This window comes from Rhipicephalus microplus, chromosome 10 (genome assembly GCF_043290135.1).
Source record: "Rhipicephalus microplus isolate Deutch F79 chromosome 10, USDA_Rmic, whole genome shotgun sequence".
In the NCBI taxonomy this organism is placed as follows: domain Eukaryota; kingdom Metazoa; phylum Arthropoda; class Arachnida; order Ixodida; family Ixodidae; genus Rhipicephalus; species Rhipicephalus microplus.
Window position 1 is genome coordinate 35,281,892 of NC_134709.1, and position 9,644 is coordinate 35,291,535.

Sequence of the window (9,644 nt, forward strand, 5' to 3'; positions counted from 1 at the left end):
AATGTCTCTTTTCGGCCGCGGATTTCGTCGAATCGTACCCACTTCGGCAACCAGTCACAAAGCAGCGAGGCATGTTTTCTCACATTCAAGAACCATCACATGACACATGTGAGCTGTGTAGCTCACAGGGAAAGCGATGACTGAGTTGAAGACATTAAAAAACACCCGGCACCATGCAGATCACGCCAACGCTGACAGCGTCGGTGCCGTTGTCAGACGGCACCGCCGAGAGGGGGCGCGCTTGCGGCTTTTTGACCGGTACAGGGAAGGGTGACACTCGCGGCGCCGCAGTTTGCAAACTGAAAAAAGTATCTAGTAACGTTGGCAGCTGCGAAAGGTAAACACTGCGAGATGGTAGCCGCCTGCGATGTGTTAGGTGGTGAAAACTCCGGTGAAATCGTGGCCATGGCCTAGGCCACTCCCAAAGAGGACTGGAGTGTGGTCGCTGCTTCATGTGATTGCTGGATGCTTAGTTGAACCTGGTGGTTGGAGCTAGCGCGGCCGTCCACCGCACCGCAGCATCATCTGAGTGTGTGTGCCATAAAGTTTCTCAGTATGATGTGCGGATTACAATTGTTGGACGTACTGCGTTTTCTAGATTGCAATGCCAAGCGTGGTGTTGTGAAAGGTGAAAGTGTTCTTGCTGCCGAGTTTTGCTTGCCGCGAAGGACAAGGTCGACGATGAAATAAATGCTTTCGCACGGTTCACGTGTGACTGACCGGACGCGCATGCATGAAACACCAGTGCGTCGGCGAAGTGTTCATACGGTGGATGGAAACAACTTTATTGTAATGTTCTTACGAAGCCTGTGATCTACGAAGGCCAAAGCTACTGCATTGCCGTCTGTTTTGTGAAGTGCGAAGTCGTACGGCCGTTCTCAACCGTTGCTACGTGAATGCTCCCGTGCTGTCACAGGCCGCGCGTGTTATTGAGCAAGACAGACAAGTAGTTAGATGGGCTAACGCCGTCGGCACTTGCCCTTGGGCATTGTTTGTCAAGTGCTCATCGCCGAGAACATTGCGGTGACACGTCAGTATTTTTAAAGAAAGCGGCCTGCCGGTTACCTCGTCAGGTGATGGTACACTGAGCGACATAAAAAAAGTTGCCCAAGACTACGTTGCAGTGCACCTTTCTGTCATCAAAACTTTAATAAACCGTGGAAATCAACATTCCTGACACCTGTGCTGAAGAAACCAATGCAGCCAGATGCATTCGAGTTTTTGTGTCTTTTCGCGTCTCGCCGATTAAGAGCATTATTCGCAAAACACTTTATCATAATAAATATAGTCAATCCTGCAAGAGTCATCGAAGATCCAATATGAAAGGGCCTGTGGACGGGACCACCACCAGCAGCAAGTCGGGCTGATGAGGAGGCGCAAATGTTAAAACAATACATGCGTGAACAAAAAAAAAAGAGAAAGTATCGATAACTGCAATGGGACTTGAACCACCGACCTCACCAGTTGTTGTTGTTGTTCTTCTATTGTTATTGGCGCATACCCACTGTGGTGTATTGGCCAAGAATCGAGTGGCTTTATCATGTGTTGCTTAACCAACTACGCCACAGCTGCCTCTTTCTTTCTTTATTGCCTGTGTACATACAACATTCACAAACATATACGTCAAACAAAGTAGAAACATGAAACAAAAAAGAGGTAAAAAGCATCATATTTATTTATTTATTTATTAGAATACCCTCAGGGCCCGTAGGGCATTACAGAGGGGGTGGGTACAACATATATAACACATAAGAAAAAAAGACAAAATAAAGAAACAAGGATCAGATGCGCAAATCAGGAAGGCAACAGAAGTCAACTAAAAATGTATAAGAATTCAAGCACATACAAGACAAAGATAGATAATGGAAACTGCGTATAGTTACAAGCATTGCTGAGAAATTGCAGTCTTGAATAACAAAGGGTCTGTTATTGATACAACGGAAGAGGGAAGGTGGTTCCAATCGGCGGCTGTTTTCGGTAAGAAGGCTGCTGAAAAGAATTTGGTGCGGCAAAACGGAATGGCAACCTTATGCTGATGATCAATGCGCGATGAGTGGTATGACGGTTGTGAAATGAGGTCTCGCTTCATTGATGGATTGTGAAAAAATATCTTATGAAAAAAATGCAGTCGCGCCAGTTTCCTCCGGACAGTTAAATTGGGTAGGTCAAGGTTAGATTTCATTTCTGATATGCTAGCAGTACGGGAATAATTAGAACAAATGAACCGAACTGAGCGGTTCTGAACAGATTCTAACGCGTTAATTAAATTTTGTTGCACGGGATCCCATATAACATTTAACAGGCTTTTTAAAATTCCTTCATCTGTAGAAGGCTTTCTACTTGATGAAGTCGTTCGGGCACCTCTTGTTGAACCTTTTGTGCTTCCACGAACGGACAGATTGAAAGAAATATTGCCTAACCGGACGTGCATTAACATCAGCATGGCGCACCGCCATTCTACATTGCCATATACCGTGCAGGCCCAGTAACATAACTAGGTTGAAAGGTATTCCTTCTTCATTTGATACTGGTAGAAATCTGATGCCATAGGCATCGAGAGGCAGATCCTTTTTCAAAGTCCTTTGGAGAACATCCCAGAAAAAGACTGCATATCCCAGCAGTACAGGAAAACATGTTCAATTGTTTCCGGCTTGTTGCAGGGAAGGCAATCGACACCCCAAGGAACGAATAAGCTTTTTTCTTGCATCCATGTTTTCGCGGGCAAGGTCCCAGTGTGCAACTTAAAGAAAAAGGATTTCGCTCCAGGTGTTACCTCCATTTTTTTTACACGGCTTAAGACATTTTGGCCTGGGCCTACACGGTATAATGCTCTATATAGGGGAACAGGAAGAACTGTTTCCACTAAATTTTTGTATAACTTTTTACTTCATGTCTCTTTCTAAAAACGCGTTTTTCATTGGAATACCTCAGTACGGTTTCGCGTAAAAAGTTATACTACGCCACAGCTGCCGATCGGTTTGAGGTGACAAACAAGCTGGTTTTGTATTGTTGTCACGCTAAACCTAAATAACATTTTTGTTCACTTTTTCGTTTGGACGTAATTGTAATGGCTTTTATCGTTATGTCTAGACTTACCGCTAGACACTCCCGACTATTTAAACAAAGCGTCTAACCAAAAAATGCATTACGTCACTTCCGTGCGGTGCAGAAGCCGTCTTTGTGTGGGGGTGGCTTGTGCGCCGCTCGGCGCAGCAGTCTCTGCCATGTTTTTATTACAGGACGTATCAAAACGTTGTTATATAAACGTAGTTACCAGGTCGTTTTTCATAAAAATAATTTAAAAAATTTTGTATTCCTTTTTTTTATACAAGAGTTGTGATTGTCTTAATTCAAATATTGAGATTAACCTGACGTTCGAAAAGCAGCAGTCTATTGACATCTATTACGTTTCGATTGGTCGATTTGTTCGAATTGAACCGCGGTACTTTTTATCGATCAGCATTACGAATCTCCGTTTTAAATATACTTTGATATATCAATTTGAGTTTTTGGGTCAGACTGCGTGCTGCTACGATGAAGCAAACATGTCTAAAGCTTGTGAACCACGTCCGCTGCGGTGCTTCACACCCTCCAGCGTGGAAATCCAACGCCTGCAAATTGCTCGGAGACTCCCTACGAAAACGGAACAATCGCGCACAACGTGGACGGGCTCACCGGTGATCGAAAATGCACTGCTTTGCATCCAAATGTGGCATTTTTTTTTCTTTTTTGCATGCGCTACAGTTTCTGTCATTTCATCAGGCTTTTCGACTTGTCCAGCCAATTGCGAATGTTTGAGATTGTTTATGTCGTTCTCACATTCCCTGAAAATATCGTTGCCGATAAACTTTGCAACACAGTCCACATCCTCACAGCATAAGTTTTACCTGTTTATGCTCAAAACGAGTCTGCTGCAATATATGCTCATAAATTCAGTGCATGGTAGAGTCAAGTGAACTTGTCGTACATATACGCATTTGTACAGTTTTCGTAAGTTTACGATCAAGCATTTTACATTCGCATGAACCATATAGTCCGCCCAGTTGGGCAATTAGCTATCTTTCTGCTCTGAAGAACGTCACTAAGACAAAATTATTATAATGCCACCCACAATAATAATTCACAAAAATAGCAATACTATGTCCAAGCTACCTTTCTTATATGCATTGTTTTCATATACATTTTCTTCGACATGCATCACGAATCAATTCACGCTTCTACCAGAGTAACCACGACTGTTGTTTTCTCTTACAACCCAAACGCAGCCTTCAAGAAACTGCTCATATCAGCGTATGCTTGGATGCTTTATCGTTGAACCTGCTTCAAGTCAGCGGAGAATGTGTCATCATGAAAGCAAACTCACGGGCCGAAATCTTCGCAAGACATCGTTCAAGACACTTAATTCATAGAACCTATTTTCGTCTAACTATTTCTGTCTTAACTTCCTCATGACTTTCTTTTTTTTCTTCTCAGAAAACTGGACAAGAAAGAGAACATTGGTTTCCAAGCTACCCATATGAAGTTATAAGAAGTTCAACAGTTGCCATAATGACAACCCCATGTGCCACCAATATACCAGGAGGAAGCCTCACTCGCTCGCTGGATTCCGTGCCGACCGGTTGTGTCCTCGCGATCTCCGACGTCAGCGTAGCTCTGGCCGACTGGGCTGGCCCTACGCCATCTCCTGACGACAATCTCCGACACCAGCGTAGCTCTGACCTACTGGACTTTCCATACGCCATCTCCTGACGCCGACAAGAGCTCTCGCAAGTGGTGCCCCTTCCTCGGACTCCTGTGACCGTGTTTCCATCTTTCCTATTTCTCCTATCCCATCATATGTCATCACTCGCTGTCCCAGCGCATCTCTCTCTCTCTCTACCTTTAATCCTATCCTTTTAATCCCTCCTCACCCCATCCATCCCTTGTGAGCTACTGTTGAGGTTTCGCACTCTGATGCAGACAGTTACGGGGCTCACTGTTCTCTTCTTTTCCCTCTTATAACCACTTCCCCAAATGGAAGCTTTATGCTCCATGTATGTCATCTCTGGCTGTCATCAAGGCTGGCTTACCGGAGAGCACAGTAATGTCTACGAGCAGAGTTACCTTAAGACAAAATTCATTGACGTCTTTATACTGCCAGCCCAAAATAGACTAACTGGAGTGCAAGAAAATGTAACAAAAGTCACAAGGTTTAGCTGCACGTAGAGTGAGACACAAGACAGATAAACTGACTGTGTCTGAAAAAAGCAACACGGTGAACACATACCAAATAGACATACAGTAAAAGCTCATAAATTCGAACTCTATTGTTTGGAAATTCCACTTGATTCGAAATAATTACACAGTCCCGTATTTTGCAAGGTTAGTCTGAGCGAATAATTTGAAGCGGCGGTCAGCAACACTCTGTTAATTAGAAAACTTTGAATGCCATGTCTTGATCCCAATCTTGCTGCAAATCCGTGGAAACGACGGTTCTTAAGAGAACGAATCTCGTCACACTGACTATTATTGAATTCTATATTTCACCAGAAAAAAAATGGGCGAATGGTCGCATCATGACGTGCTGGCACAGCAGGGTGCAGGTGACATGCTGCCCGCGTTTTACTACTACATTGCAGTGAAGATATCTCCTTTTCTACAAGCACGCATTCAGTTGATCACGATGGTGCCCTTTTTCTTTTGGTGGAAGCAGCGAGGACCACCGTTCCTCCGTGTTTACGGCAAAATTAAGATAATGTATTGCTGGAAAACTGGAGCTGTGACTTAGCCGACAGAGCAAACGATCAGACCTGATTACTTTAAATGATTGCAAGTTCCTTGCATCCCACTTTCTATATGCTTTGTCAACTTGAAAATATGCTTTATAATATTAAGTTTTCTGGCGGCCTCAGTGACTTCGAATCTACGAGGTTTTACTGCATATTACGTCTATAACAAAGTAGAAATTGGTGAACGAAGGATGCCATGGCGATAAATAGCATAATGTAAAGAAAGTGACATGCAGATGCAACTAAGGTCTTGGGAATGAGAGGTTGAACGTGTTATTCATATCTCTACGAACAGCTGAAAGTGTTGCTCGCTTCTGCATACAGTAACATTTTTATAGACTCAAGTGAGATTTTTTTTGCACAAGTTTGCTTGCAGCATTAATATACTGTATTTACTCGCGTAATGAACGCACTCACATAATAAATGCACCCCCTATTTCAGTCGTCGTAATTTGAAGCTTTCTTTTCCCCGCGCAATAAATGCACCCCCAACATTCGTTCGCTGCAGTCCCACTTACCAATACCTGGCGCCTCTTTGCCCATTGGATCTCTTCCATTTATTATCATTGTTATGCCGACCCCCCTCGGCCACCTCAGCTTGCTACCTCCCGCCCTTCGCCCGCTGGCACGTGCCCAGTATTTTTTAAATATCTATGTCCCACATCACGAACGGTGCTAAGGCATCGCAGCTGACAAGCGCTCGGTCACGAAACTTCCCATGCCAACCGATGGTTGCTTCCTGCAAATTCGAAACTTTAAGGCCCAACCAATATGCAGTTTTCTAGCGACGACGACAGGATTTGCTGTCGCTATTAGTGCCTCCAAGTGCCATTCATCGCCATCGCATCTCAGGTTTCTGGAAAACCAAAAAGAAATTGCTTGTCGCCCAGAAAAGATTATGACTATTTCTACAACATGGTCCCCGATTCTCGCTTCGGTTGCAAGCGAGGCAGGCGCCGTACTTTGCGGTTAATCTTGTTAAGGACGGTTTGTTTCGATGCTTCTGTGGTAGCTTGCTGCAATGTTTGTTGCTTGCTACAATGTCAATAGCGGCAGTGTGGTCGCCGTGCGAGGTTGCCACGAAGTTGGCTGAGTACGTCGTGGCATCATAGCACACGCTTCTGGGCGCCCTTCAGGATTACAACAGCTATATAACTGTTGTGGTTAAACGATTGTGAAAAAGGATAGCCGGAAACGATTGTGAAAAAGCTTTTATGGCGTGCACGGGCAGCATAAAAAAAGCTTGCAAAAAATAGCGCCTTCAGCCACTGTGCGTTCATTGCACGAGTAAATACAGTATATGACAGAATTGCGTAGCTGTGTTTTCTCCATGAAGTATATAGGATGAACCTGTGGTTCAGACCATAAATCCATCACTGCAAGTCAGGCGGCATGGTGTGCTGGTATCCTTAACACCACAGATGGCGTCGACAAGAAGCGAGAATGGACCTTTCCAGAAATCTGCGCGTGCCACCTAGGCTGGCTGCAGAGAATTATGGGAAGCCGTAGCGGCGGCGGAGTGTCGTCTGCTTGCAGAAGCTTTGGCTCACCTCGTTTTCATAGGTGCACGGGCGTACAAATGCATCCTTGTGCGAGTATCGCGCATGATAATCCTGCTTCAATCTGCACTCGCAGAAAAGGCACAACGCAGAGCAACATAAATCCGCGAACGGTAAGTGTCCTTGACTTACTAGAGACCCGGGAAAACGCTAACATACCCGCGAAAGAGCCCATTGAATTGGAAACAGTACTCGGCTTTCGCGGCGAGCCCGTGCGCGTCGTTGGTCGTATTTCTATGTAGCGGAAGCTTCTCTCTTTTGTTTCATTTTCAGCATGACCATGCAGCTTTACTATTAGTACTTTATGTTAGGCAACATCACTCGTGATGCGCGATACGTGGTGCAAGACCATGGCACTTCGCGCATGATAGTCAATGTCAAAATCCGACCCCTGTAAATTGGTCCTAGCCCCACTATGGATGAAAATTCTAATTGCCTGTTTTTAATTTTGTGCCAGAGAAACCTTGCACTTGGAACGCTGAGAGTATAGTGAAAACCAGCTACCAGCACGCCCACAGAGCAGACATCGAGTACTGTTGGGTGCGGAGATTACTTAGTTACAATGCTTTGTCGCACTTCATAAAACGAAAATATTCTGCACATTTGATTTCGAAGTATTTTTGTGAAACAGTGTAAAAAATGCTGTCTCTGTGTGGTTCCTGTTAAGAACTCAAGAGTTTACAACCTGACTTCGCAAAGGGTAACAATGGGAAGAGATATAGAACATGATGGCAGTTAGTGTGCACAATTTACACAATATTCTATTTTACTGCTTGAGCTCTCGTGATTCCTTGTTTCATTACAGTTTATGATTATGGAAATTTAGTAATTTTTCATTTCGATGCAGATGGCTCTCAAAGCTGCTGAAAACATACAGCCGTTCTTGTCACCTTTGACAAAATGGCTATGGACAGAAGATCCGGAGGACCCGCCTCAGGGGTATTCAGAAATGAAAATTACCCAGAATAGAGCATTCTCACGATGGTAATAAGCACTCAGTGTCTGGGCAAAGTATGTTCAATCCAGAAAATGTTGATTAGTAATGCTGTTCAAGGCTGCTAAAGGTGAGACTGTGACTTTGAAAGCATGGTGGAAGCATCATTCAGTAGGTGAACTGTATAGAATACCGCAGCAGCGCTTACATCAGTTGGCAACGTTACTTGGCTGCGAGTGTCACTTTTCTATCCGTAACAATGAAACTACAACTAGAACTCTTTACCTTGACACAGGAAACAAAAAAAAAAGTGTGCGAAGCCACAATGGGCGAGGCCTCTAGGTATATAGGGAATAACAAGCAGATATGATTGAACATGACCAAGCAGTAAACAGCAAAAGGAGCAATAAGTAAAACTGCAATAAATAAACTTGCGGCGTTTTTGATGGATTCACCCAAGATGTCTTAAAGGCAAAAGCAGTTTTTTTTTTTTCTTCAGTCGGCTTGCAGGTCTTTCCCACACCCATCCGAAGGGTTTCTGCACCTAAAGTGGCTTTGCACTGGTTCTATGAGTGGAGGAATTCCAAACATTTAGTACCTCAAGGCACACCAGCACTTGCCCACGCCCAAGCTACACCAGTGCTTTCTCCAGCGGCGATGCAAGACGGGTTCGCACCCATGGCATCATCCTGCTGACACTAATGGACTGGCATGGTAGAATCTGCACAACGACTGACAATAAAAATGAGATGGTGTTCACCTTTGTGTCCTCTAAGGTGAATGTGCAGGGGACCTTGCAATTCCTTAATGAGGAATCTAACGGTGTCACTTTCGCATATTACTCGGTAAAACAAAGGTAAAACCCCAGCCCTGTAGTCACAGTGAATGAGAACTCAAATATCTTAACAAAGGTCAAACTTAGTTGCAGCATTACAAAAATTCAAGTCCTGGAGTGGCACTGAGCAACGAAACTGAACGTCCGATGTCTTTCGCGTCTCATGACACCCACGAACAGAGCAGGTTTGTCTGCCGCTTTTCTTCTTCCTTGGCATGTTCTGTGATGATTCTGGCTATTTGTGGCAAGCAATACAACTTAGTTGGCGAGCATGAAAGTCAGAGCACTCGGAAGTAGCCATTTCTTCAAAAGAGCAGCACCTTACGCCAGCCGATGAAAGCAAGCGAAAGCGTCGTCCGCTAAGCATGCCTCGCGCTCCGCTTTCCCATATTGCTCTGCCCTGATCCGCCAGGGTGCCGCAATTTTTGGAAAGGTCCATTGAGACGTGTAGACCTTTCATAAAATTATCTCTACACAGCTAGTCATTGCCCACTATTGCACTTTATGCTTTCCTTATGTATGTTTCAAAAATAAAATCAAGGCAGCTG